The sequence below is a fragment of the Trachurus japonicus genome, chromosome 15, assembly GCF_045865225.1.
Source record: "Trachurus japonicus isolate A0001 chromosome 15, Traja_1.0".
Taxonomy (NCBI): domain Eukaryota; kingdom Metazoa; phylum Chordata; class Actinopteri; order Carangiformes; family Carangidae; genus Trachurus; species Trachurus japonicus.
Window position 1 is genome coordinate 5,748,525 of NC_140921.1, and position 27,323 is coordinate 5,775,847.

The window sequence follows — 27,323 nt, forward strand, 5'->3', positions numbered from 1 at the left end:
CCAAGTCAAAATCTAATCAGTTTGTCCGTCCGTCCGTCCGTCCGTCCGTCCGTCCGTCCGTCCGTCCGTCCGTCCGTCCAAGTAAATGTTTGTACTAATTTTTAAAATGCACCGAGGCGTCACTGAGATATTGTGTCCACAAGAATGTGATGGACACAGCCTGATAACAACGTACCTGTGGCTCCGGCTGTCGACAGCAGGGAGACGAAAAAGAGGTTGATGAGGACTGAAGGACAAACAAACATAGGAGGGGACACGTGGGACTCACATCCAGAGCTGTGATGAATGCTTCTTCAATTAGCAGAATCATGAGACTTAGAATTACATATAAAAACATAAAACAATGTTTCACTTCCTGGCTCCCTGCTAACTTAGTTTACCTGTTTCTCTCTTTATAAAGGCCCTGCATTGTCAAGATGTGTGTGTGTGTGTAGATAAGAATAGATAGATAACTAAATGTAAACACCCTCAGTGATAACGTGTCTGATTCATGCTGAGGTGTGTGGCTGCCATCTGTTCCAGCCTCAGGCTCTGATCAGACATCATGTCTCTATGTAGGTAAATCCAGCTGTCACACACTAAACTGATTCATTACTCCTTGTTATTACTTGTTCAGTTTTCCTAACAGTGCTGCTTGATGTTTGATGTTTTTTAGCTCTCCAGTCTGAGAGATGACACCATGTTGGTTTGTGTTTAGGTCAGTGTGTAAGATACTAACAGCGAGAGCAGTGTGAAGAACAGAAATGAGTTTGGTGAATGTGTCCTCTGATGGTCACCTCTGTTTGAAGTCTAGCTGAACAGTTTGCATGCAGCATCCTGGATGGTGTCACAGACCTTTCATTGTAACCATGAAGCACCTGTATTAGTCCTTGAGTCCTCCTGCCTGTGCTGTGAGCTGGACTGTGGGTGGGATTTAAACATCAGGGGTTGTATTTATCAAGTGTCCTAGAGCGCCATTTTAGCCTTGAAGCAGATAACAGCGGCACGGCCGTTTCGGCTAATGCTGTGTTCAAGGCAGGCTTTTGAAACCGTAAGTTACAGCTTCAAGTCACAACTACGACTTGGTAGCGTTCCAGGTAACCCGTAGCTCGTGTTTTTACTGTCCTGTTGTCTGTGAAAGTTCCCTATAACGGCCACTCGTAACTTCCGACCCGTGAACTCGTACCAGATCGAACTGGTATGACTTCACAGGAAGGAAAAACACAAAGTACGAGTTTCCTTGAACGCACCATGAGTTAGCAGCCCCCGCCCTTGTCAGGCATCAATTGGTCCTCGTGCTACGTCACCACATTCACGCGCATCCCTTGGCTGCACACACAGCCCTTCATGCCGTTCTCTCCCCTCATTGGATAACACTTGTATCCCACAAGGAAAATTTTCTCCTCGGGTTACAGCAGAGCAGAGTGACGGAGAGACTCGTGTTTAGGCTGAAATACTTCATGTAAGTGATTGCTGACGGAAAATAGGACTATTTAGGACTTATATTAACAAAAACATTCCACTGATATCTGCTTTAAGTGCTGAGAATTCTATTCTCGAGCTTAAGAGTAAAAGTTTTTTTTATCAACCTAAGTCTAAGAATCACTCCTCCTCTCCCAGATATTTCAGAGACCTTGAGAGGTTGTAGGGGATGGCACTGTGTGGTCCTCTGGGAGCAGAAGGACATGAATCTGGCTTTGTTTGATGACGAGCTCTGTCACGAATTTAATAAGGGACGTCATCTCACCAACAATGTAACGCTAAATTAAAGCAGAAGTAAGCGGAATGTTTGTGTTAACATAAGTCTTAAATAGTTGTATCTTCCGACAGCAATCACTTCTATAGAGTGTTTGGTCTGAAACACGGGTCTGTCAGTCACTCTGCTCTGCTCTGAGCCCAGGAGAAAACTTCCCTTGTATCCTACAACCTTTATCCAATGAGGAGAGAGAACGGCATAAAGGGGCAGTCCTCTCTGTGTGTGCAGCCAAAGGATGCGTGTGAATGTGGTGACGTAGGGACGAGGGCGGGGACTGCTAACTCCATCTGCTGACAGGAAGTTAGACAAAATGACCGGCTTACTTCTGCTTTAATGTTGTTGCCGCTTCGGATTTCACTAAGACTTATAACAATCTTTTGTATGTTATTTAGAGAATATTTTTTCTCATCTTTTGTTGTGTAATGCAGGGAGGGCTTAGCCCCACTAGCCCATTGATACCAACTGTCACTGCTGCTCAGTGAGTATTGTGAGTAGCTACCTGCCCATGTCTGTTTTGTGCTGTGTTAACTTCCTCTGTGTCTGTCCTGTGTTCAATGTCTGTGTGTAATGTGAGATGCCCTCTCCTGCTACTGCAGAAGAGATCTACCTATGGGTGCTAATAAAGCACAAATATTGAACTTGAACTTGAATAGTATCCTAATAGACTAAGAACCTTAAGAATTGGGCACACCTACTTTTTACTATCATAAGTAGGAGCAGCAGGGTAAAGGAATGAAGATAAATCCAAGTTGATAGAATTTATTGCAGCGATTCAGCAAGGGCAAAGCAGCAACCATTGTGTGATGTAATGTATTTGTATTGTAAGGATAGCCTATTTGTTTTACTGTAATTAGTGTGACTGCTGAAGCAGTCACACTATTGTTCTTCTGTTTGGCCATTTTCTTCCGCCTTTTTACGGTCTTCTTCTAGTCCTTCATACTTTGTGCTATTTCAACAATTCAAATATCAAAACGTGCAGCTTTTTTTGAACTTTATCGGCATTACTTTTCTCTTTTTAACTATTTATACTTTTTCAAATATTTAACTTTTTCACAAAAAATCTCACATTCATCAAAGTCTCAACCTCTCTTCTTCACAACTCCACTGTAGTGTAGGGGTTAGGGTGGATGTTTGCCAACCCTAAGGTCACTGGTTCGATTCCAAGGGAAGAACTCTTGTTATGTTATGTTGAATTCTGCTCTCCTCCACTGCCTTCAATTGGTTACAGGTGTTTGTTATCTCCTTGATTACTCAGACCAGTTTGCAGCACATCATCACATTACAATGAATGACAACAGTTTTGAAAGCAGTGTGCTCTCTGTAGCCGAGTGGCAGAGTAAAGGCTTAGTGATCATATGGTCATGGGTTCAATTCCTGCCTCAGTCATTTCACATCATTGCTTGACTTTTGATTCCAATTATTCAGCTGTCATTGGACAGTCTTTGATTCCTCATAGTATAAAGCTCATTGTAACTCAGGTTCTCTGTGGCCATATGGTTAGTGCTCAGCCTGAAATTCACAGACATTTTCATTCTAAGTCATTCAAGCTTGACTCTCAAGCTTTCTTGATGTTGACAGTGTGCAGATCATTAACAGACAACAGTCTCTGCAACTGTGTGTGCACTGTGGCCTAGAGGCAGAGTGGAAGTCTAATGACCATGAGGATGTGGGTTCGATTCCGACCTTGGTCAAACATTTGTATGGTGATCACTGCTTGCACTATTTGCTAATTCTGCAACAGCGTTCAGTTGCTGTCAGCAGTCACACCATTTCCATTCTTGGAAATGCTTTTTCTAGTTTTATTTGTGGACCATGGGCCTGAAGATGGAAATAGCTCCAGAGCTAAATCTGGCATATTTACAACAAGTTTCTGTAGGGCCATGCTCACAAATATGCAAATCCCCATTACAAATTAAATTAAATGAAAATGAAATCTAGTCCTTGAATCACATTCCAGTCAACAATAAAATAACCAAGTTCTCAATTCTTCATTCTTAATCCAATTATACTACGTTTTGGGTAGGAAAGGGGGTTCAGTCTGGCCAGAGCAATACTTCCCCAAATCATCCTGGTGAAGAAAGAGAGAGTCGACAAAGTACGAAAGTCTCTCTGTAACTCTCTGCTGGCAGCAGGTCCTTTTCTCATTCTGAGGCAACACGCCCCCTGACTGTTTCCCAGGCCAGATCAAACTACTTTCTTACTCCCCACCAACATGTTGAGTTTTTCACATTATCTGTCACTCATACACATCCCTATATGGTAATCTTTACATTGTGGCTCATTCTGTAAAGTGTTACTTTTACTTTCTACACCACTTGCTATAAAACTTTCCTCGGCTGAACAGCATTTCCTCTGTTATACACCAGTGGTTATACATATCTTTATTTAGTCTCATTAGTGTGACTGCTGAAGCAGTCACACTATTGTTCTTCTGTTTGGCCATTTTCTTCCGCCTTTTTACGGTCTTCTTCTAGTCCTTCATACTTTGTGCTATTTCAACAATTCATATATCAAAACGTGCAGCTTTTTTTGAACTTTATCGGCATTACTTTTCTCTTTTTAACTATTTATACTTTTTCAAATATTTAACTTTTTCACAAAAAATCTCACATTCATCAAAGTCTCAACCTCTCTTCTTGGCAACTCCACTGTAGTGTAGGGGTTAGGGTGGATGCTTGCCAACCCTAAGGTCACTGGTTCGAATCCAAGGGAAGAACTCTTGTTATGTTATGTTGAATTCTGCTCTCCTCCCCCGCCTTCAATTGGTTACAGGTGTTTGTTATCTCCTTGATTACTCATACCAGTTTGCAGCACATCATCACATTACAATGAATGACAACAGTTTTGAAAGCGGTGTGCTTTCTGTAGCCGAGTGGCAGAGTAAAGGTTTAGTGATCATATGGTCATGGGTTCGATTCCTGCCTCAGTCTTTTCACTTCATTGCTTGACTTTTGATTCCAATTATTCAGCTGTTATTGGACAGTCTTTGATTCCTCATAGTATAAAGCTCATTGTAACTCAGGTTCTCTGTGGCCATATGGTTAGTGCTCAGCCTGAAATTCACAGACATTTTCATTCTAAGTCATTCAAGCTTGACTCTCAAGCTTTCTTGATGTTGACAGTGTGCAGATCATTAACAGACAACAGTCTCTGCAACTGTGTGTACACTGTGGCCTAGAGGCAGAGTGGAAGTCTAATGACCATGAGGATGTGGGTTCGATTCTGACCTTGGTCAAACATTTGTATGGTGATCACAGCTTGCACTATTTGCTAATTCTGCAACAGCGTTCAGTTGCTATCAGCAGTCACACCATTTCCATTCTTGGAAATGCTTTTTCTAGTTACTTTTATCATTTACCAATTACCACATTTTCACTTCTATAAGGCAACAAATTGAACTAATTTCATACAATAATCCTCTGTGTTCTTAAAATTATTACATTGATTTAAAAAGTCCAGTTCACGCTGTTATAGGAGGCCAAGTCCTGAGATCTCAGCCCAGCTTGACGTTAGTGTAACTATGTTGTCATCTTTATACCCATAATTGTTTGTAATTTGTTTATTAGTGTGAATGCTGGAAGCATTCACACTATTGTTATTCAAATCTTTATTCTCTTTTTTTATTAGTGTGACTGCTGAAGCAGTCACACTATTGTTCTTCTGTTCGGCCATTTTCTTCCGCCTTTTTACGGTCTTCTTCTAGTCCTTCATACTTTGTGCTATTTCAACAATTCATATATCAAAACGTGCAGCTTTTTTTGAACTTTATCGGCATTACTTTTCTCTTTTTAACTATTTATACTTTTTAAAATATTTAACTTTTTCTGATTTTTTTCAGCTTTATAATGTGTGTGTGTTTGACCTTTCCACAACTCTACTCTAGTGTAGTGGTTAGGGTGGCTGCTTGCCAACCCCAAGGTCACTGGTTCAAATCCAGGTTGAGCACTCTTGTTATGAATTCTGCTCCCCTCCATCACCCTCAATTGGTTACAGGTGGTCGTTAAGAGACGCATTAATTGCTAGTGCCACAGTTTGTAACTTGCTGTTAAGTGCTTTTTAAATCATTTTAATTCACCAAAAAATAGTCACAGGTCACAAAAAAGTCCTCTTCTTTCTTGGTGTGGCTAATTTCTGCACTTTCCTTACCTTTCCTTACCCTCACATACTGTCTCTGTCTGTAGCCTAGTGGTTAGCTTGCTGTTCTGGAGACCTGAAGGTTGCTGGTTCAAATCTTGCCTCAACAACAATTATAGTGAATTATTTTCCCAGTCGTCCTCTGTTAACTTCTGATAACTTGCTTCATGTTGAAACTGCTGCTCTCAGCCTGAAATTCACAGACATTTTCATTCTAAGTCATTCAAGCTTGACTCTCAAGCTTTCTTGGTGTTGACACAGTGTGTTTCCAAAAGGTGCAGCTCGTTAACTTCAGAGTGAGAAAGAGTGCAGCTCATCAACAGACAACAGTCTTTGCAACAGTGTGTACACTGTGGCCTAGAGGCAAAGTCAAAGTCTTCTGACCATGAGATTGTGGGTTCAATTCCTACCTTGGTCAACCATTTGTACGGTCATCACTGCTTGCACTATTTTCACAAAAGTGTCCTCTACTTTCTTGTTGTGGTTAATTTCTGCACTTTCCTTACCTTTTTTTTTAAAGCAGAAGCCGGTGATCCTCTTATCAAAGGTTTTCTTTGACCCTCACATACTGTCTCTGTCTGTAGCCTAGTGGTTAGCTTGCTGGTCTGGAGACCTGAAGGTTGCTGGTTCAAATCTTGCCTCAACAACAATTATAGTGAATTATTTTCCCAGTCGTCCTCTGTTGACTTCTGATAACTTGCTTCATGTTGAAACTGCTGCTCTCAGCCTGAAATTCACAGACATTTTCATTCTAAGTCATTCAAGCTTGACTCTCAAGCTTTCTTGGTGTTGACACAGTGTGTTTCAAATAGGTGCAGCTCGTTAACTTCAGAGTGAGACAGAGTGCAGCTCATCAACAGACAACAGTCTTTGTGACAGTGTGTACACTGTGGCCTAGAGGCAAAGTCAAAGTCTTCTGACCATGAGATTGTGGGTTCAATTCCTACCTTGGTCAACCATTTGTACGGTCATCACTGCTTGCACTATTTTCACAAAAGTGTCCTCTACTTTCTTGTTGTGGTTAATTTCTGCACTTTCCTTACTTTTTTTTTTAAAGCAGAAGCCGGTGATCCTCTTATCAAAGGTTTTCTTTGACCCTCACATACTGTCTCTGTCTGTAGCCTAGTGGTTAGCTTGCTGGTCTGGAGACCTGAAGGTTGCCGGTTCAAATCTTGCCTCAACAACAATTATAGTGAATTATTTTCCCAGTCGTCCTCTGTTGACTTCTGATAACTTGCTTCATGTTGAAACTGCTGCTCTCAGCCTGAAATTCACAGACATTTTCATTCTAAGTCATTCAAGCTTGACTCTCAAGCTTTCTTGGTGTTGACACAGTGTGTTTCAAATAGGTGCAGCTCGTTAACTTCAGAGTGAGACAGAGTGCAGCTCATCAACAGACAACAGTCTTTGCAACAGTGTGTACACTGTGGCCTAGAGGCAAAGTCAAAGTCTTCTGACCATGAGATTGTGGGTTCAATTCCTACCTTGGTCAACCATTTGTATGGTCATCACTGCTTGCACTATTTTCACAAAAGTGTCCTCTACTTACTTGTTGTGGTTAATTTCTGGACTTTCCTTACTTTTTTTTTTAAGCAGAAGCCAGTGATCCTCTTATCAAAGGTTTTCTTTGCCCCTCAAATACTGTCTCTGTCTGTAGCCTAGTGGTTAGCTTGTTGGTCTGGAGACCTGAAGGTTGCTGGTTCAAATCTTGCCTCAACAACAATTATAGTGAATTATTTTCCCAGTCGTCCTCTGGTGACTTCTGATAACTTGCTTCATGTTGAAACTGCTGCTCTCAGCCTGAAATTCACAGAAATTTTCATTCTAAGTCATTCAAGCTTGACTCTCAAGCTTTCTTGATGTTGACAGTGTGCAGATCATTAACAGACAACAGTCTCTGCAACTGTGTGTGCACTGTGGCCTAGAGGCAGAGTGGAAGTCTAATGACCATGAGGTTGTGGGTTCGATTCCGACCTTGGTCAAACATTTGAATGGTGATCACTGCTTGCACTATTTGCTAATTCTGCAACAGCGTTCAGTTGCTATCAGCAGTCACACCATTTCCATTCTTGGAAATGCTTTTTCTAGTTAGTGTGAATGCTGGAAGCATTCACACTATTGTTATTCAGTTCGGCCATTTTCTTTATACTTATTAGTGTGAATGCTGGAAGCATTCACACTATTGTTATTCAGTTCGGCCATTTTCTTTATACTTATTATTCTTACTACTTTCACCCTTTTTCAGACATCTTCTACTCCTTCATACTTTGTGCTATTTCAACCATTCATATATCAAAACGTGTGGCTTTTTCAGGACAAGGGTGCTATGACTTTTCTCTTTTATACTATTTATACTTTTTAATATATTTAACTTTTTCTGAAAAAATTTTCCCATAGGAATGCATTGAAAACGTCTTCAAACTTTTAAAATCTTCTTACTTCTTTGAACCTCTAAAACTTCAGCATACTTTCTCCCACAGACTCCATTTGTCTTTTAAATTGTAGACAAACTTTTAATCTATTCCCATATGACTCATCTCATTGATATCTTCAACAGTTTTAGATTGTTGGCTGTTTTAAAATCATTAAAATTTTTGACAAAATCCAACTTTATAATGGTTGTGTGTTGCGTTTAACGAGCAGGGCTTAGAGTGAGTGACATCATCGTTAGAGTGAGAGGGATCGAAAAAACATTCAGGATTTTTTCTGGATAAATTGCCAGCACGGCCACAAATTAAACTCTAGACACATGATTTCCTCACCAGTTTGTAGCCACACTTGTCGTGTCTCATCTTATGTGCTCAAAACAGCAGACAGACTTACAGAATTGTCTCAGTGAGCCTAATTGTCCAGCTAGACCCGCTCCAGTGGCTCATTGACTTCAATATAAAAGTAGGAGCAGATTTTTTTAGAAAAACAGAAATGCTCCCTTTTCTACCTTGCGACGGCAAGAAAAGTTTTTGCCCTACAAACATTTAATGCACATTGGCTCGCTCAGGAAGGTCTCCTTGCCCCAGTAGTCATGGCCACATTCTGATAAGAGGTACGGTTCTCTTTTTATGGGCTGTTTTCGGGAGCTGCACTGAGCTCAAATCTCTCTGCTCTGCTCTGCTCTGTGTGCAGTTGGTCCAGCTGTAGTGGCCAGCTCGTTATCATGTCTATAAATAGAACAGGTCAGGTGCAGCCTGGCCGCTCGTTAAGATGTTTTTAAACACAGCCCCACACAGACACATGATCAACCAGACTGACAGAGGATGTCCACGCACAAACACAGGCATCACACTCACACACACAGACACTCACACACAGTCACACATGCATACACAAACAGACAAACACACAAACACAACACTGTTCCACACAGTAAAATGTAAGCAGTTAGTTGAGTCGCCATGGTAACTTCTGAGGGCAGGCTGCCACACAGGTGTAATCAATCAGATCATTAGGGAGAGAGGAGTTTTGTGGCGCTTATCAACAGTTTTACTTTCTGCACATGTACACACAGACAGAGAGACCGTCAGACTCACACACCCAGACACACACACACACACACACACACACACACACACAGGTTTTCAGCTCAAATTCATCAGGCTCTCAATTATTTTATACTTTTGATGTAAACATCTCCAACAATTTATATTTTTCTCATGAATTTAAGTTCAGACGTTTAGTCTTTCCAACTCTATTAATAGTAGTACAATTACAGGTGGAGCCTGGGACATAGGACGCAGCTTTTAACATGTGTCCTATCTATCTATCTATCTATCTATCTATCTATCTATCTATCTATCTATCTATCTATCTATCTATCTATCTATCTATCTATCTATCTATCTATCTATCTATCTATACCCCTCCCTATTTTTTAACCCCTCTGTCTCCTTTTTTTCTTTCTTTCTTTCTTTCTTTCTTTCTTTCTTTCTTTCTTTCTTTCTTCTACTCCTTCATTTGTATTTTACGTAACTTTTTATATCCTTCCCTCTCTATCCATCCATCCATCCATCCATCCATCCATCCATCTACCTCTTTCTATCTATCATCCCCCTCTCTTTTTTTCTTCTTTCTTTCTTTCTTTCTTTCTTTCTTTCTTTCACTCCATTTCTGTCTTTTTACTTCTTTGTTTGTTTGATTGTTTGTTTGTTTCTTTCTTTCTTTCTCTTCCTTTTCTCTTCCTTTGTTTTTACTCCATTTCTTTCTTTCTTTCTTTCTTTCACTCCATTTCTGTCTTTTTACTTCTTTGTTTGATTCTTTCTTTCTTTCTTTCTTTCTTTCTTTCTTTTTTTCTTTCTTTCTTTCTACTCCTTTTCTCTTCCTTTGTTTTTACTCCATTTCTTTCTTTCTTTCTTTCACTCCATTTCTGTCTTTTTACTTCTTTGTTTGTTTGATTCTTTCTTTCTTTCTTTCTTTCTGTCCTTTTCTTTTTTCTCTCTTGTTTCAATCTTTCTTTCTTTCTTTCTTTCAACAATTTCTTCAGCTCATTCAGCATTGCTGGAAGCATTCACACCATTTCCATTCTTGGAAATGTTTTTTCTAGTTATTCTTACTACTTTCACCCTTTTTCAGACATCTTCTACTCCTTCATACTTTGTGCTATTTCAACCATTCATATATCAAAACGTGTGGCTTTTTCAGGACAAGGGTGCTATGACTTTTCTCTTTTATACTATTTATACTTTTTAAAATATTTAACTTTTTCTGCAAATTTTTTCCCATAGGAATGCATTGAAAACGTCTTCAAACTTTTAAAATCTTCTTACTTCTTTGAACCTCTAAAACGTCAGCATACTTTCTCCCACAGACTCCATTTGTCTTTTAAATTGTAGACAAACTTTTAATCTATTCCCGTATGACTCATCTTATTGATATCTTCAACAGTTTTAGATTGTTGGCTGTTTTAAAATCATTAAAATTTTTCACAAAATCCAACTTTATAATGGTTGTGTATTGCGCTTAACGAGCAGGGCTTAGAGTGAGTGACATCATCGTTAGAGTGAGAGGGATCGAAAAAACATTCAGGATTTTTTCTGGATAAATTGCCAGCACGGCCACAAATTAAACTCTAGACACATGATTTCCTCACCGGTTTGTAGCCACACTTGTCGTGTCTCATCTGATGTGTTCAAAACAGCAGACAGACTTACAGAATTGTCTCAGTGAGCCTAATTGTCCAGCTAGACCCGCTCCAGTGGCTCATCCACTTCAATATAAAAGTAGGAGCAGATTTTTTTAGAAAAACAGAAATGCCCCCCTTTTCTACCTTGCGACGGCAAGAAAAGTTTTTGCCCTACAAACATTTAATGCACATTGGCTCGCTCAGGAAGGTCTCCTTGCCCCAGTAGTCAGACCACATTCTGATAAGAGTTACGGTTCTCTTTTACTGGGCTGTTTTTGGAAGCTGCACTGAGCTCAAATTTCTCTGCTCTGCTCTGCTCTGCGTGCAGTTGGTCCAGCTGTAGTGGCCAGCTCGTTATCATGTCTATTAATAGAACAAGTGCAGGTGCAGCCTGGCCGCTCGTTAAGATGTTTTTAAACACAGCCCCACACACACACATGATAAACCAGACTGACAGAGGATGTCCACGCACAAACACAGGCATCACACTCACACAGACAGACACACACAGACGCTCACACACAGTCACACATGCACACATACACAAACAGACAAACACACAAACACAACACTGTTCCACACAGTAAAATGTAAGCATGGTAGTCGCCATGGTAACTTCTGAGGGCAGGCTGCCACACAGGTGTAATCAATCAGATCATTAGGGAGAGAGGAGTTCTGTGGCGCTTATCAACAGTTTTACTTTCTGCACATGTACACACAGACAGAGAGACCGTCAGACTCACACACCCAGACACACACACACACACACACACACACACACACACACACAGGTTTTCAGCTCAAATTCATCAGGCTCTCAATTATTTTATACTTTTGATGTAAACATCTCCAACAATTTATATTTTTCTCATGAATTTAAGTTCAGACGTTTAGTCTTTCCAACTCTATTAATAGTAGTACAATTACAGGTGGAGCCTGGGACATAGGATGCAGCTTTTAACATGTGTCCTATCTATCTATCTATCTATCTATCTATCTATCTATCTATCTATCTATCTATCTATCTATCTATCTATCTATCTATCTATCTATCTATTCCCCTCCCTATTTTTTAACCCCTCTGTCTCCTTTTTTTCTTTTTTTCTTTCTTTCTTTCTTTCTTTCTTTCTTTCTTTCTTTCTTTCTTTCTTTCTTTCTTTCTTTCACTCACTTTTTCTATCCTTCCCTCTCTATCCATCCATCCATCCATCCATCTACCTCTTTCTATCTATCATCCCCCTCTCTCTTTTTCTTCTTTCTTTCTTTCTTTCTTTCTTTCTTTCTTTCTTTCTTTCTTTCTTTCTTTCTTTCTTTCTTTCTTTCACTCCATTTCTGTCTTTTTACTTCTTTGTTTGTTTGATTGTTTCTTTCTTTCTTTCTATTCCTTTTCTCTTCCTTTGTTTTTACTCCATTTCTTTCTTTCTTTCTTTCACTCCATTTCTGTCTTTTTACCTCTTTGTTTGTTTGATTGTTTCTTTCTTTCTTTCTACTCCTTTTCTCTTCCTTTGTTTTTACTCCATTTCTTTCTTTCTTTTTTCTTTCTTTCTTTCTTTCTTTCTTTCTTTCTTTCACTCCATTTCTGTCTTTTTACTTCTTTGTTTGTTTGATTCTTTCTTTCTTTCTTTCTTTCTTTCTTTCTTTCTGTCCTTTTCTTTTTTCTCTCTTGTTTCAATCTTTCTTTCTTTCTTTCAACAATTTCTTCAGCTCATTCAGCATTGCTTACAGCATTCACACCATTTCCATTCTTGGAAATGTTTTTTCTAGTTCTTACTACTTTCCTCCTTTTTACGGTCTTTAACTAGTCCTTCATACTTTGTGCGATTTCAACAATTCATATATCAAAACGTGCAGCTTTTTTTGAACTTTATCGGCATTACTTTTCTCTTTTTAACTATTTATACTTTTTAAAATATTTAACTTTTTCTGCAAATTTTTTCCCATAGGAATGCATTGAAAATGTCTTCAAACTTTTAAAATCTTCTTACTACGTTGAACCTCTAAAACTTCAGCATACTTTCTCCCACAGACTCCATTTGTCTTTTAAATTGTAGACAAACTTTTAATCTATTCACATATTACTCAGCTTATTAATATCTTCAACAGTTTCTGATATGTGGCCGTTTTAAAATCATTAAAATTTTCGACAAAATCCAACTTTATAATGGTTGTGTATTGCGCTTAACGAGCAGGGCTTAGAGTGAGTGACATCATCGTTAGAGTGAGAGGGATCGAAAAAACATCCTGGATTTTTTCTGGATAAATTGCCAGCACGGCCACAAATTAAACTCTAGACACATGATTTCCTCACCGGTTTGTAGCCACACTTGTCGTGTCTCATCTGATGTGCTCAAAACAGCAGACAGACTTACAGAATTGTCTCAATGAGCCTAATTGTCCAGCTAGACCTGCTCCAGTGGCTCATCCACTTCAATATAAAAGTAGGAGCTGATTTTTTTAGAAAAGCAGAAATGCCCCCCTTTTCTACCTTGCGATTCTGAGAAAAGTTTTTGCCCTACAAACATTTAATGCACATCAATGTGCTCAGGAAGGTCTCCTTGCCCAGTAGTCATGGCCACATTCTGATAAGAGTTACGGTTCTCTTTTACTGGGCTGTTTTCGGAGGCTGCACAGAGCTCAAATCTCTCTGCTCTGCTCTGCTCTGTGTGCAGTTGGTCCAGCTGTAGCGGCCAGCTCGTTATCATGTCTATTAATAGAACAGGTCAGGTGCAGCCTGGCCGCTCGTTAAGATGTTTTTAAACACAGCCCCACACAGACACATGATAAACCAGACTGACAGAGGATGTCCACGCACAAACACAGGCATCACACTCACACAGACAGACACACACAGACACTCACACACAGTCACACATGCACACATACACAAACAGACAAACAGACACAACACAACACTGTTCCACACAGTAAAATGTAAGCATGGTAGTCGCCATGGTAACTTCTGAGGGCAGGCTGCCACACAGGTGTAATCAATCAGATCATTAGGGAGAGAGGAGTTCTGTGGCGCTTATCAACAGTTTTACTTTCTGCACATGTACACGCAGACAGAGAGACCGTCAGACTCACACACCCAGACACACACACAGGTTTTCAGCTCAAATTCATCAGCCTCTCAATTACTTTATACTTTTGATGTAAACATCTCCAACAATTTATATTTTTCTCATGAATTTAAGTTCAGACGTTTAGTCTTTCCAACTCTATTAATAGTAGTACAATTACAGGTGGAGCCTGGGATATAGGATGCAGCTTTTAACATGTGTCAAATCTATCTATCTATCTATCTATCTATCTATCTATCTATCTATCTATCTATCTATCTATCTATCTATCTATCTATCTATCTATCTATCTATCTATCTATCTATCTATCTATCTATCTATCTATCTATCTATCTCTTCAAACCCTTTGTCTCTTTTTTCACTTTTTCTTTCCTTCTTTTACTCCTTCATTTGTATTTTACATAACTTATTTCTATATTTCCCTCTCCATCCATCCATCTACTTCGTTCTATCTATCATCCCCCTCTCTCTTTTTCTTCTTTCTTTCTTTCTTTCTTTCTTTCTTTCTTCTACCCCATTTATTTTTACTTCTTTGTTTCTTTCTACTCCTTTTCTCTTTCTTTGTTTCAACCCCATTTCTTTCTTTCTACCGCTCTCCGTATATCTCTCTCTTTCATTTATCCACCCCAATTTCTTTCCTTCTTTCTTACTACCCCTCTGTCTCTTTCATTCATTCTCTATTCTCTTTATCTTCTATCTTTCTGTTTTTCTTTCCTTTGTCTTTCTCTATCTACCCTTCTCTCTGTGTCTTTTTCTTTCTTTCTGTTCTTTCTGTTCTTTCTTTCTTTCTTTCTTTCTTTCTTTCTTTCTTTCTTTCTTTCTCCATCTACCCTTCCCATTTTCTTTCTTTCCTTCTGTCCTTTTCTTTTTTCTCTCTTGTTCCAATCTTTTTCTTTCTTTCTTTCTTTCTTTCTTTCTACTCCTTTTCTCTTTCTTTGTTTCTACCCCATTTCTTTCTTTCTTTCTTTCTTTCTTTCTTTCTTTCTTTCTTTCTTTCTTTCTTTCTTTCTTTCTACCGCTCTCTGTATATCTCTCTCTTTCATTTATCCACCCCAATTTCTTTACTTCTTTCTTACTACCCCTCTGTCTCTTTCATTCATTCTCTATTCTCTTTATCTTCTATTATTCTGTTTTTCTTACCTTTTTCTTTCTCTATCTACCCTTCTCTCTGTGTCTTTTTCTTTCTTTCTGTCCTTTTGTTCTTTCTTTCTTTCTTTCTCCATCTACCCTTCCGATTTTCTTTCTTTCCTTCTGTCCTTTTCTTTTTTCTCTCTTCTTTCTTTCTTTCTTTCTTTCTTTCTTTCTTTCTTTCTTTCTTTCTTTCTTTCTTTCTTTCTTTCTTTCTTTCTTCAGCTCATTTAGCATTGTTTCAACAATTTCTTCAGCTCATTCAGCATTGCTTACAGCATTCACACCATTTCCATTCTTGGAAATGTTTTTTCTAGTTTGTGATGTTCTTTCTTTTTTTCCGTTTTATATAGTTTCAAATGCAAACAGTTGTGATTTCTCTGAAAAATGAGTATCTTAATCTTGTCTTCAGACCATAACCCTACATTTCCCGTACTGCTGTTTTTACCTGTAATAAATGTGCAACCTATTCAAGTAAGTTTCTCTTATGAAAGGTGACTTCACCACTGCCTGATTCTCTTTTGATAGTGATCTGATTGTGATAGTGAGTTATATTATTTGAAAGCGACTTCAGGTTTGGTTTTCACGCATGCTATGACATGTTTTTCAGTTCTCTAGCCACATTTTCAAAACTCTTCATACAAACAACATCAGTCTCAGTCTAAACAGTTAACACATTTTTCTTTTGAGACAAATGCATTTACACAAGCACAACTAAGACCTAAACAGTAGATTCTAACACATTTTCAATTGCTTTTACACTGTTTATCAAAACACATAACCTCGTGTTATAAATCTCACCTACAGGCAAAAGCTGAGGTGAACAGCAGTTCCCATTGTAACTTTGTAATGAATGTTTGCAAAACAAGAGACAAAATAATGTATTTACCAAACTTAACTAAAGAAAAATGACATTGTTCTGTGACTGGCTACATGTTACTGTTGGAAGACAACTTGTGTCTCGGTAGATTTGATGCATTCTGTTTGGGTATTCTTGTATTTTGAACTTTTCTGTTGGTGTTGACAGTAGTTTACAATGTGTGATTAACAATTTTGAAAACGTATTGAAAAACGGGTCATAGTGTCCGTTAAAAACAAAAAACAAACTATAATTAATGTGTAACTTCTGAAATTGTTGTTTAAAGGGATAGTTCACCCTAGAATGATATTTCGCTCATTATCTACTCACCCTCATGTTGACTAAGGGCTGTAAGAATTTCCAGAGTCCACCGTCCCTTCTCTGAGTTACAGGGGGTCTTGGCGTAGCAGTGCATTTCAATGCCACGGTAGCAAAGGGACACCAGAGCTCTTCGTAAAAAAACACACACAAAAAAACATCCAAATACCTCCATGATGCTCGTATGTAATGTCCGTCTTGTGCTGAAGCCCCAAATTGCGTAATTGTCCCGAAAAGAATTAAATAAGTCCACATTCCAAGCATGTTTGTAGCATTAGCTCCTAGTGTTGTTGTCCGCTCTTCCGCTGCCAGCGCGCATGCGCAAGGTTCGCACTGATACTGAAGACTCGAGTCGGTCTCAGTGCGGCCTGTGGACTCATGGTGAGGCCCTTATCCATTACCCCGACACCCAACTCTGTGGGAGCATGGGAAAGCCAAGTGGCCCCCCGGGGCCCCTAGAGCAACGGGACCAAAATATTCTGATAGAGGACTCTCTGATATACAACATATTAATATTTCATGATGATAACTTAAAGCGTGTATGTTTTGTTGAGAAAAAGCAGGAATGGCTGGATTCACTTTGATGTTTGACCCCTGTGACCTTTGACACTTACCAATTGGCTTTATGCACAGCTCCCCTACTTCCTGATCGTACACCAGCTCCTTTAGCTAAAAATTCAGCCTGATAGGCCAAAGCATCTGGAAGCTATTAAAGAATTGCTGTTTAAACATTTCTCCTTCAATAAGAGGTCAGAGAAAGAAGCATTGCTTTTTGGCTATTTGTGACCCTTCTGAATGTCACAGAGCTCTGAATCTTTGCACACACAATCTACTAGACATTCTGGACAACCTATCAAAATCTCAGCTTCCCGCATCAAAGTCTTGGTGTTTTATTCAAGGAAACGGGGTCAAAAAGGTCACAAATCAGTGACCTTTGACACTTGTGAAGGTCGCACGGGGTTGAAACTGCACACGGTGGATGGCCTTAGGCCCCCGGACAAATACATGAAACTTTCAGCCTTATAACCCCAAGGATGTAGACGTTATTAGACAAAAGGCTTCTAAATCTAGGCTTTGAAGGCCGAGAAACGAGCCTGGACGGTCAGCTGTGACCCTTCTGGACGTCCGACAGGTCTGAAATTCTACAGAAACTTTGTCCCTAGTGCTCTGAACAAAATCAAATCAAAATCTCAGCTTCCCGCATCAAAGTCTTAGTGATTTATTCAAGGAAACAGGGTCAAAAAGGTTAAATTTAACACTAATCAGTTACCTCTGACCCTTGAATTCATAATAATGTTTTTCAGATAAAAAATACAATTTCACTCATTTCACTCATTGAATTAAAAATTACAATAAATGTCAAGTCAAGCCGACTTTTATGCACTTTATTGTTGAATTTTAACAATATAGCACCGTTTTTACATTCAATGTAGAAAACAAAAAAGATGTTAAGACCTTTCAGTTACTAAGAAAATAATATAAGCTCAATTTGTTTTATTTTTTCATTTGCTGGTAACAGCAAGCTCAACCAATCAGACACGACAGCAGAAGCACATAATATTGTTACACAGTCTTCCTTGGATGGTTACAGCGTTATGGCTAATAATCAGATCTTTCTTCAGAATATTGATTAAACAGAGCAGCTTTTTGAATGCGGAAGTGGTCTTCACCTGTAGAATCCACAACCCCCCCCCCTCCCCCCCCGTCTGACGTAGCTTCCGACCTAATTTATTTATTTATTTATTTATTAATTATTCTGCACCAAACACCATGATCACTAAATAAATAAATAGATAACCGAAAGGACGTCCTTGCCGAAAGCTACGTCAGACACAGCAGCATCAGGTTCAATAAAGCTTTAAGGAAAAGTTAAAAAAAAAAAAAAAAGTTATCCTCTTCTCACATCGTCTGTCAGTGCCGCAGCCGGCTCGTCTGGATCACTTGCTCTGAGCGTCACATATCGCCGCGAAGGGGACTGCATTGGAATCAACTGAAAGCCGAGCGCGTCAAAACCTGACGAAAAACGGGCACCTAATGAGTCAGGCATGTGACGGTGAGGGACAGTGACCGTTCGTCAGGCTGTTGACGCACTGGGGGTGAGAACGTGTTGAACAGAAAGTTTCATAGTGGTTTTTTAACAATGCACGTTGACATCTCACTGTGGTTTTTGATATGGAGAAAACTGCTTGCTTACACATAATTATCACAAAACAGATGCATGTGCAACTTTTACTCTCTCTGAAGTTCACCTAAAGTTCATGAACAAACATCTTCGAAGTTCATCCAAGGGTCATAAACATAAAAATGTACAATACAGACCTGTCACAGATGATCAGAGAGGCCCGAAGCCATTTAGTGTTTTGTGGATTTTATTTTATTTAACCTTTATTTACCCAGGGAAGCAATTAAGAACAAATTCTTATTAAAAATGCAGCTTGAAAAGATCAACAGGACTGTTCTGAAATCTATTCTCTGAGAGACAGAGACAGTGCAAAGACCGTAGAACTGTAGTGATGTAATGTCTCAATGTCGTATAGATCCAGCCAATCTTGTTCAACAACAGGCTTATAATCAAAATGATCAGATAAAAAATATTTTATAAGCACATTTAACTGTATTTTCCTGTTGGGACTTGGTGGTAATCTTGCCTGAGCTCAGTTGCACAAAAAATTGCATAGATGATTTCATGAAGAAAGAAAGAAAGAAAGAAAGAAAGAAAGAAAGAAAGAAAGAAAGAAAGAAAGAAAGAAAGAAAGAAAGAAAGAAAGAAAGAAAGAAAGAAAGAAAGAAAGAAAGAAAGGTGGGGAAGTGGTGGGGGGAGGGCGGTGAGGTTATTGCATCTATATAAAGAGAAAGAGCCATGAGAGTCTCATGTTTGTTCTCATGTTCATGAAGATTACTGGAAGATGTATGAAACGTTGCCGGCAGTAGGTTGGTGTAACTATACTTTTATCTTTATATGTATTGTTGTTGTGGTTAATTAAATCAGCAGAACATTACTGATAATAACATTTTGATGCCAGTTGATAATTCATAATGTTTGTGTTTATAATTGTCAGACAGACTTTGACTTGCTGAGCTTTATGTGTTTGAGCTTTACATAAAGTATAGTTACAAAGAGTATTTGCGTAAGCATTTAATCCTCTATGCTTCCTATTAATTTTGTGTTTAATAAATGGGGGACATGTTTAACTAAGTTTGTCTCATGATAAAGGTGACAAAAAGTTATCCCAGTGATTCAAATAAAAATAAAAAAAGGAAGGAAAGACCCGTCCCGGGTCCAGCAGGTCTATAAGAAGCAACGTGACCCACAGGCCATTGAGTGTTCAGGAATGTGAAATCATCATCTGACTTCCATTTGTTTTCAACAGATGAAAGAGAGCAACGGGCGTGGTTTGCACAACTGGCGAACTCATTTCAAAATGGCCCTTTGGTGTCAAAGATTGTGGTTGCCGTCATCCTTGTGTTTTTGGAAAAGATGGTAGACTTTGCGTGTCCCTGTGATCCTGATTGGAACTCTAAATATGTGGTTGGATACTTTCTTCTTCCTACTTTTCTGTCCTTCATCTTGTTATCTTCCATGCAAGAATGCTTGGACCCGTGTGCCTGTTTCCAGGGCTTTTTGACATGTCTCATTCCTCCCATTGTGTGGATACTCATACTGCTTTTTGACGGCCAGTACTACGCTTGTGGAATGACAGACTGGTCAGGCACGTATATCACTGTTAAGGAAAATGCTCATCAGAAATGGTGCGCGCCAATAAACACCACCTTGTCAGAGGACATGTTGATCAGGACCCAGGGCTGGTTTGCCAGATCTCAGGTGAGTGAAACTCTAATATCTTGTTAAACATTTCACTGTTTGTGAATTAGTTTTCACGTGGATGTTGTACAACAGTGTTGATGACTAACATGTCTCTCTGGTCTTCTGATCTGTGGTTTAGCAACTTGGACTTATTCTTGGTGGAACTGCCACTGGGATAATCGGACTCTACAAACTCTGCCAGTGCTTTGTCCGCTGTACAGAAAGTCTTTGAGGGAGCAGAAGAAGGCGCCTAAAATGATTTAACTCATTATTATCATTATCTTTTCATTACTGTTAGAAATGTTGCATATCATCAATCATTTCTGCTGCTGCAAACCCACCTCCTCCCCAGCATCCACCTGTGGGCTCTGTCTCTATGATCCCCTGAGGGGGGTCTGCTTCATTTCCTGTAATAGAGTGCTGACAGGGAGTCAAAACCCAGAAGTTTAGCATCACGCTGGTTCCTGGAAAAGAAAGCTAATGGGATTTTTGGTTTGCATTTTGGATTATGTCAGAAAATCAGCTCTGTGGCTAAAGTTTATGATACTTACAAGTTTTGTTCAGTGAGATACTCTTCACATATGAACACCTTTTATACCATATTTGAAGCTAAATGCGATCGCCATGGTAAAAAGCTAACGTTAGGCTTTAACGGACTACTACGCGGTCACATGACTGAAGTCACCACCATTAAGCTTTCCACTTTTTTCGGCTGCTTTATTTTAAAAGCATTGTGTAATGGTGAAATGGGACTGTTTTTACTTGTTGGAGAGCCATAAATAACATAAAATAACACCCATACCCAGCACACTCTGGCCTGTTCGCGGGTGACGACGTGTAATGTCCCCGACAGGAATTGTATAGTAGTTGTATTGAGCAACTTGTTAGCATCCATCTTTTTGACCACACGTAAAAGCTTCAAAATTCATGTTTTTGTTTTATGTTGTAGAAGAAAACCCGAAACTTTTTTACTTGTTGAAGAGCCATAAATAACATTAAATAACAAGAAAATAATAAGAACACTCTGGCCTGTTGGGGGTGATAATGTTTAATGTCCCCAACAGGGTTTGTAGTCGTATTGAGCAACTTGTTATCTTTTTGACCACACGTAAAAGCTTCAGAATTCATAAGTAGGATATTTACCAATGTGTTTTATGTTGTAGAACAAAACATGAAACTTACTTAAGCTTTTGTTAACCACAGACCTAATTAGAGGTATTTTACCAAAATCCCATTCAAAAGACGTATTGACTTTTAGATGAGGGAACTGGAAGCGATGAAAGTGGAGTTTCAGACTCTGTGTCTGGCAAAGCAGATAATTCAGGGAATGATCGACTGAGACAGAGCCTGACGCCAAACCTGCTGCAGCCATGCTTAAGGATACCTATGCTGTGCTTCAGCTTGCCATGCTTACACTTAATAGATTGTTCTCATTTCAGAGTTGTCTGACTGAAATGAGCTTATGGACAAATTAATTCCCCCATAGAAGAACTATTCAGAATTTGGAACCTGACAGAATATTTCCAGAACCAAATAGTAATAGCTCTAAAACGCTAAAGACAAAGTTGCAGCGGGTCAGAGCAGCCAAAGAACTAGAAGAGGTAGCAGAATCGGCAGTGACAGCAGCAGCAGTCAGGAAGAGCTGCAGCTTCAGCAACTGTGAAAATATAATTTACTTCTAGAAAGATACCTTAGCCAATGGAATCAACTGATAAATTGGTATCATGTTTATGTATTGTTATTACTAATGAACTGAACAGACAAATCAGTTTGTGTCTTGTTATCAGTCCAGAGCATTGTCTGTAATGCTTACCCTGGTAAATGGTTTAATTATCATGAGCAGGAATTGTCAAGATTAGTTTTCATGTAACAAGTCTCAGTTTGTGCAAATGTCCTACAGTCTACAGGTTTGTTTAGCATATTTCTTTTTGGATGAGGTTTAATTCTGCTTCCCTAACAATGTGCTTCTGCATTATTCTATATTGTCTGACAAAATATGAATATCATTTTTTTTAATGTATAAGCTGGATGTCAATAGGTTAAAACCAATAAAATGTAAATGGACAAAATAAAAAGTTGTTTTCAGTGTGTCTACAAGTTCTTCTTCCACTACTGAAAGTAGAATAGGATTTGTCAATAATGTACAGCACGTGCATGTGAATACATTATTAACCACATAATTTTTGAGCCTGCTTGCAAAAGATTGACCATTAAATTATAATCTATCAAAATATGAGAATTTAGTATGTGTTACAAAAAACTAAATCAAGGTGTCCACACACTGGTAATCAGATCTTATACTGCCACCTACAGGCGACATACGTGTTAAACACTTTCATTCTTAAAGATGTGTGGCAGGTGTTTTTCCTTGTTCTCCAAATATGCACCATTTTTCTACTACAGGAGGAAAAGTCATAGTGACATTATAAGGCAAGGCAAGGCACTTTTATTTGTATAGCCCGTTTTTACAAACAGTTTGTCTCAAAGGGCTTTACATGGCATCGCAACAACATCCTCTGCCCTTAGACCCTCACATCGACTGAGGAAAAACTGCATGGAAAACCCTTTTAACAGAGAAAAACTGCCAGGACACTATTGTATTCCTAGGAATTATTAGTGTGAATGCTGAAAGCACAATAGTGTGAATGCTTTCAGCATTCACACTATTGTAAATAAATAAAGACTAAATAAATAAATAATCTTTATTTAGTCTCATTAGTGTGACTGCTGAAGCAGTCACACTATTGTTCTTCTGTTTGGCCATTTTCTTCCGCCTTTTTACGGTCTTCTTCTAGTCCTTCATACTTTGTGCTATTTCAACAATTCATATATCAAAACGTGCAGCTTTTTCTGGACTTTATCAGATGTATTCAAATTTTTCATACTTTTTATACTTTTTCAAATATAGGCTATAACTTTTTCTGATTTTTTTTCCCCCCATGGAGAATGCATTGGAACAGTCTTCAAACTCTTCAAATCTTCTTACTTCTTTCAGCCACTAAAGCTTCACCATACTTTCTGCTAGAGACTTCATTCAAATTCTGAGCTGTAGACAAACTTCTAATGTATTCATCCTGTGTGTACAACTTTTTCATAGCTTGTACCGTTTTTGAGATAAATCCTTTAAAAGCACATGAGGATTTCTGACAAATTTCACACTTTTCAATGAGTGTGTATGGGGTTGGGTCAGAGTGGGTGACGTCATCGTAGAGTGCAGGAGATCCAAAAAAGCGACTGGAACTTTTCTTCTGAAACTGCCAGCAAAGCTACAAATGACACTCTACAATCATGATTTTGGAAACAGTTTGTAGCCACGCTTGTCTTCTGTCTCACAATGCCGTCAAAAATGCACAGAGACTCAGAGAATAATTTAAAATATTTTTTAAATGCAGCCAGGGTGCTCTCTCTCTGCCATTCAGCCCAATGCAATTTTTTTCACAGCAGAGTAGCAGGAGCTCAACTTTTTAATTCGCTGGAATGGGCATTATACTTTGTTTGATTTCATCAAAACATAGCCACAAGTCACAAAAAGGTCCTCTACTTACTTGTTGTGGCTCATTTCTACTCTTTTATTTTATTTTTAAACATCATTGAAAAATCTCACATTCATCAAAGTCTCAACCTCTCTTCTCCACAACTCCACTGTAGTGTAGTGGTTAAGGTGGCCTACAGGCAAAAGCTGAGGTGAACAGCAGTTCCCATTGTAACTTTGTAATGAATGTTTGCAAAACAAGAGACAAAATAATGTATTTACCAAACTTAACTAAAGAAAAATGACATTGTTCTGTGACTGGCTACATGTTACTGTTGGAAGACAACTTGTGTCTCGGTAGATTTGATGCATTCTGTTTGGGTATTCTTGTATTTTGAACTTTTCTGTTGGTGTTGACAGTAGTTTACAATGTGTGATTAACAGTTTTGAAAACGTATTGAAAAACGGGTCACAGTGTTCGTTAAAAACAAAAAACAAACTATAATTAATGTGTAACTTCTGAAATTGTTGTTTAATGAGACACTTGACTTTGATATAATTGAGGAGTTTTACTATTTACTAAAGCAATGCTTTCAGAGGCTTTAAAGATGTAGTTTATATGAAATTGTAGAAGACCTTGTGGAAATTTCCTTTAACTTATGAGAGAGAAAATCATAAGTCCAGCAAAAAGAGGTTTCACTTAAAGTACTTTATTTTATCTTGCAAGAGGTGAACTGTCATATACACAATAGTCTGTATGAGAGTGCACACCGAGATCAAGCCGACCAATCAAGGTTGCACTTCGCGCTTTTGACATGTCATTGGGCTATTATAAGATTAACTCATGTAAAGACAGGAAGAGAGCAGTTGCCAGTAACAGAAAGTTATATAGTGTTTTTTTTTTTTTTTTTAACAACGCAGCACGTTGACATCTCACTGTGGTTTTGAATATGTAGACAACTGCTTGCTTAAGCATAATTCTCACAAAACAGAAACCAAGACAGACACCTACAGGTGCAACTTTTACTCTCTCTGAAGTTCACCTAAAGTTCATGAACAAACATTTTTGAAGTTCATCCAAGGGTCATAAACATATACATTTACATTACAGATCTGTCACAGATGATCTGAGAGGCCTGAAGCCATTTAGTGTTTTGTGGATTTTATTTTATTTAACCTTTATTTACCCAGGGAAGCAATTAAGAACAAATTCTTATTAAAAATGCAGCTTGAAAAGATCAACAGGACTGTTCTGAAATCTATTTTCTGAGAGACAGAGACAGTGCAAAGACCGTAGAACTATAGTGATAATGTCTCAATGTCGTATAGATCCAGCCAATCTTGTTCAACAACAGGCTTATAATCAAAATGATCAGATAAAAAATATTTTATAAGCACATTTAACTGTATTTTCCTGTTGGGACTTGGTGGTAATCTTGCCTGAGCTCAGTTGCACAAAAAATTGCATAGATGATTTCATGAAGAAAGAAAGAAAGAAAGAAAGAAAGAAAGAAAGAAAGAAAGAAAGAAAGAAAGAAAGAAAGGTGGGGAAGTGGTGGGGGGAGGGCGGTGAGGTTATTGCATCTATATAAAGAGAAAGAGCCATGAGAGTCTCATGTTTGTTCTCATGTTCATGAAGATTACTGGAAGATGTTTGAAACGTTGCCGGCAGTAGGTTGGTGTAACTATACTTTTATCTTTATATGTATTGTTGTTGTGGCTAATTAAATCAGCACAACATTACTGATAATAACATTTTGATGCCAGTTGATAATTCATAATGTTTGTGTTTATAATTGTCAGACAGACTTTGACTTGCTGAGCTTTATGTGTTTGAGCTTTACATAAAGTATAGTTACAAAGAGTATTTGCGTAAGCATTTAATCCTCTATGCTTCCTATTAATTTTGTGTTTAATAAATGGGGGACATGTTTAACTAAGTTTGTCTCATGATAAAGGTGACTTACAAAAAGTTTCCCCAGTGATTCAAATAAAAATAAAAAAAAAAGGAAGGAAGGACCCGTCCCGGGTCCAGCAGGTCTATAAGAAGCAACGTGACCCACAGGCCATTGAGTGTTCAGGAATGTGAAATCATCATCTGACTTCCATTTGTTTTCAACAGATGAAAGAGAGCAACGGGAGTGGTTTGCACAACTGACAAACGCAATTCAAAATGGCCCTTTCAAAGATTGTGTTTGCCGTCATCCTTGTGTTTTTGGAAAAGATGGTAGACTTTGCGTGTCCCTGTGATCCTGATTGGAACTCTAAATATGTGACTAGTTACTTTCTTCTTCCTGCTTTTCTGTCCTTCATCTTGTTATCTTCCATGCAAGAATGCTTGGACCCGCGTACCTGTTTTCAGGGCTTTTTGACATGTCTCATTCCTCCCATTGTGTGGATACTCATACTGCTTTTTGACGGCCAGTACTACGCTTGTGGAATGACAGACTGGTCAGGCACGTATATCACTGTTAAGGAAAATGCTAATCAGAAATGGTGCGCGCCAATAAACACCACCTTGTCACAGGACATGTTGATCAGGACCCAGGGCTGGTTTGCCAGATCTCAGGTGAGTGAAACTCTAATATCTTGTTAAACATTTCACTGTTTGTGAATTAGTTTTCACGTGGATGTTGTGCAACAGTGTTGATGACTAACATGATCCCATCTGTCTCTGGTCTTCTGATCTGTGGTTTAGCAACTTGGACTTATTCTTGGTGGAACTGCCACTGTGATAATCGGACTCTACAAACTCTGCCAGTACCGCTTGTTCCCCACAGACGAAGACGACTAAAATGATTTAACTCATTATCATCATTATCTTTTCATTACTGTTAGAAATGTTGCATATCATCAATAATTTCTGCTGCTGCAAACCCACCTCCTCCCCAGCATCTCTATGATCCCCTGAGGGGGGTCTGTTCATTTCCTGTTATAGAGTGCTGACAGGGCTGACGTCAAAACCCAGAAGTTTAGCATCGCGCTGGTTCCTGGAAAAGAAAGCTAATGGGATTTTTGGTTTGCATTTTGGATTAAATGTCAGAAAATCAGCTCTGTGGCTAAAGTTTATGATACTTACAAGTTTTGTTCAGTGAGATACTCTTCACATATGAACACCTTTTATACCATATTTGAAGCTTAAATGCGATCGCCAGAAGTAAAAAGCTAATGTTAGGCTATAATGGACTATACGGTCACATGACTGATGTCACCACCGCTAAGCTTTCCACTGATTTCGGCTGCTTTATTTTAAAAAACATTGTATAATGGTGAAATGGGACTGTTTTTACTTGTTGAAGAGCCATAAATAACATTAAATAACCTCCATAAGAACACTCTGGCCTGTTGGGGGTGATAATGTTTAATGTCCCCAACAGGGTTTGTAGTCGTATTGAGCAACTTGTTATCTTTTTGACCACACGTAAAAGCTTCAGAATTCATAAGTAGGATATTTACCAATGTGTTTTATGTTGTAGAACAAAACATGAAACTCTCTGAAGCTTTTGTTAACCACAGACCTAATTTGAGGTATTTTACCAAAACCCCATTCAAAAAACGTATTGACTTTTAGATGAGGGAACTGGAAGTGATAAAAGCAGAGTTCCGGGTTTACTGGCAGACTGGAATGAATAACTGAGACAGAGTCTGACGCCAAACCTGCTGCAGCCATGCTAA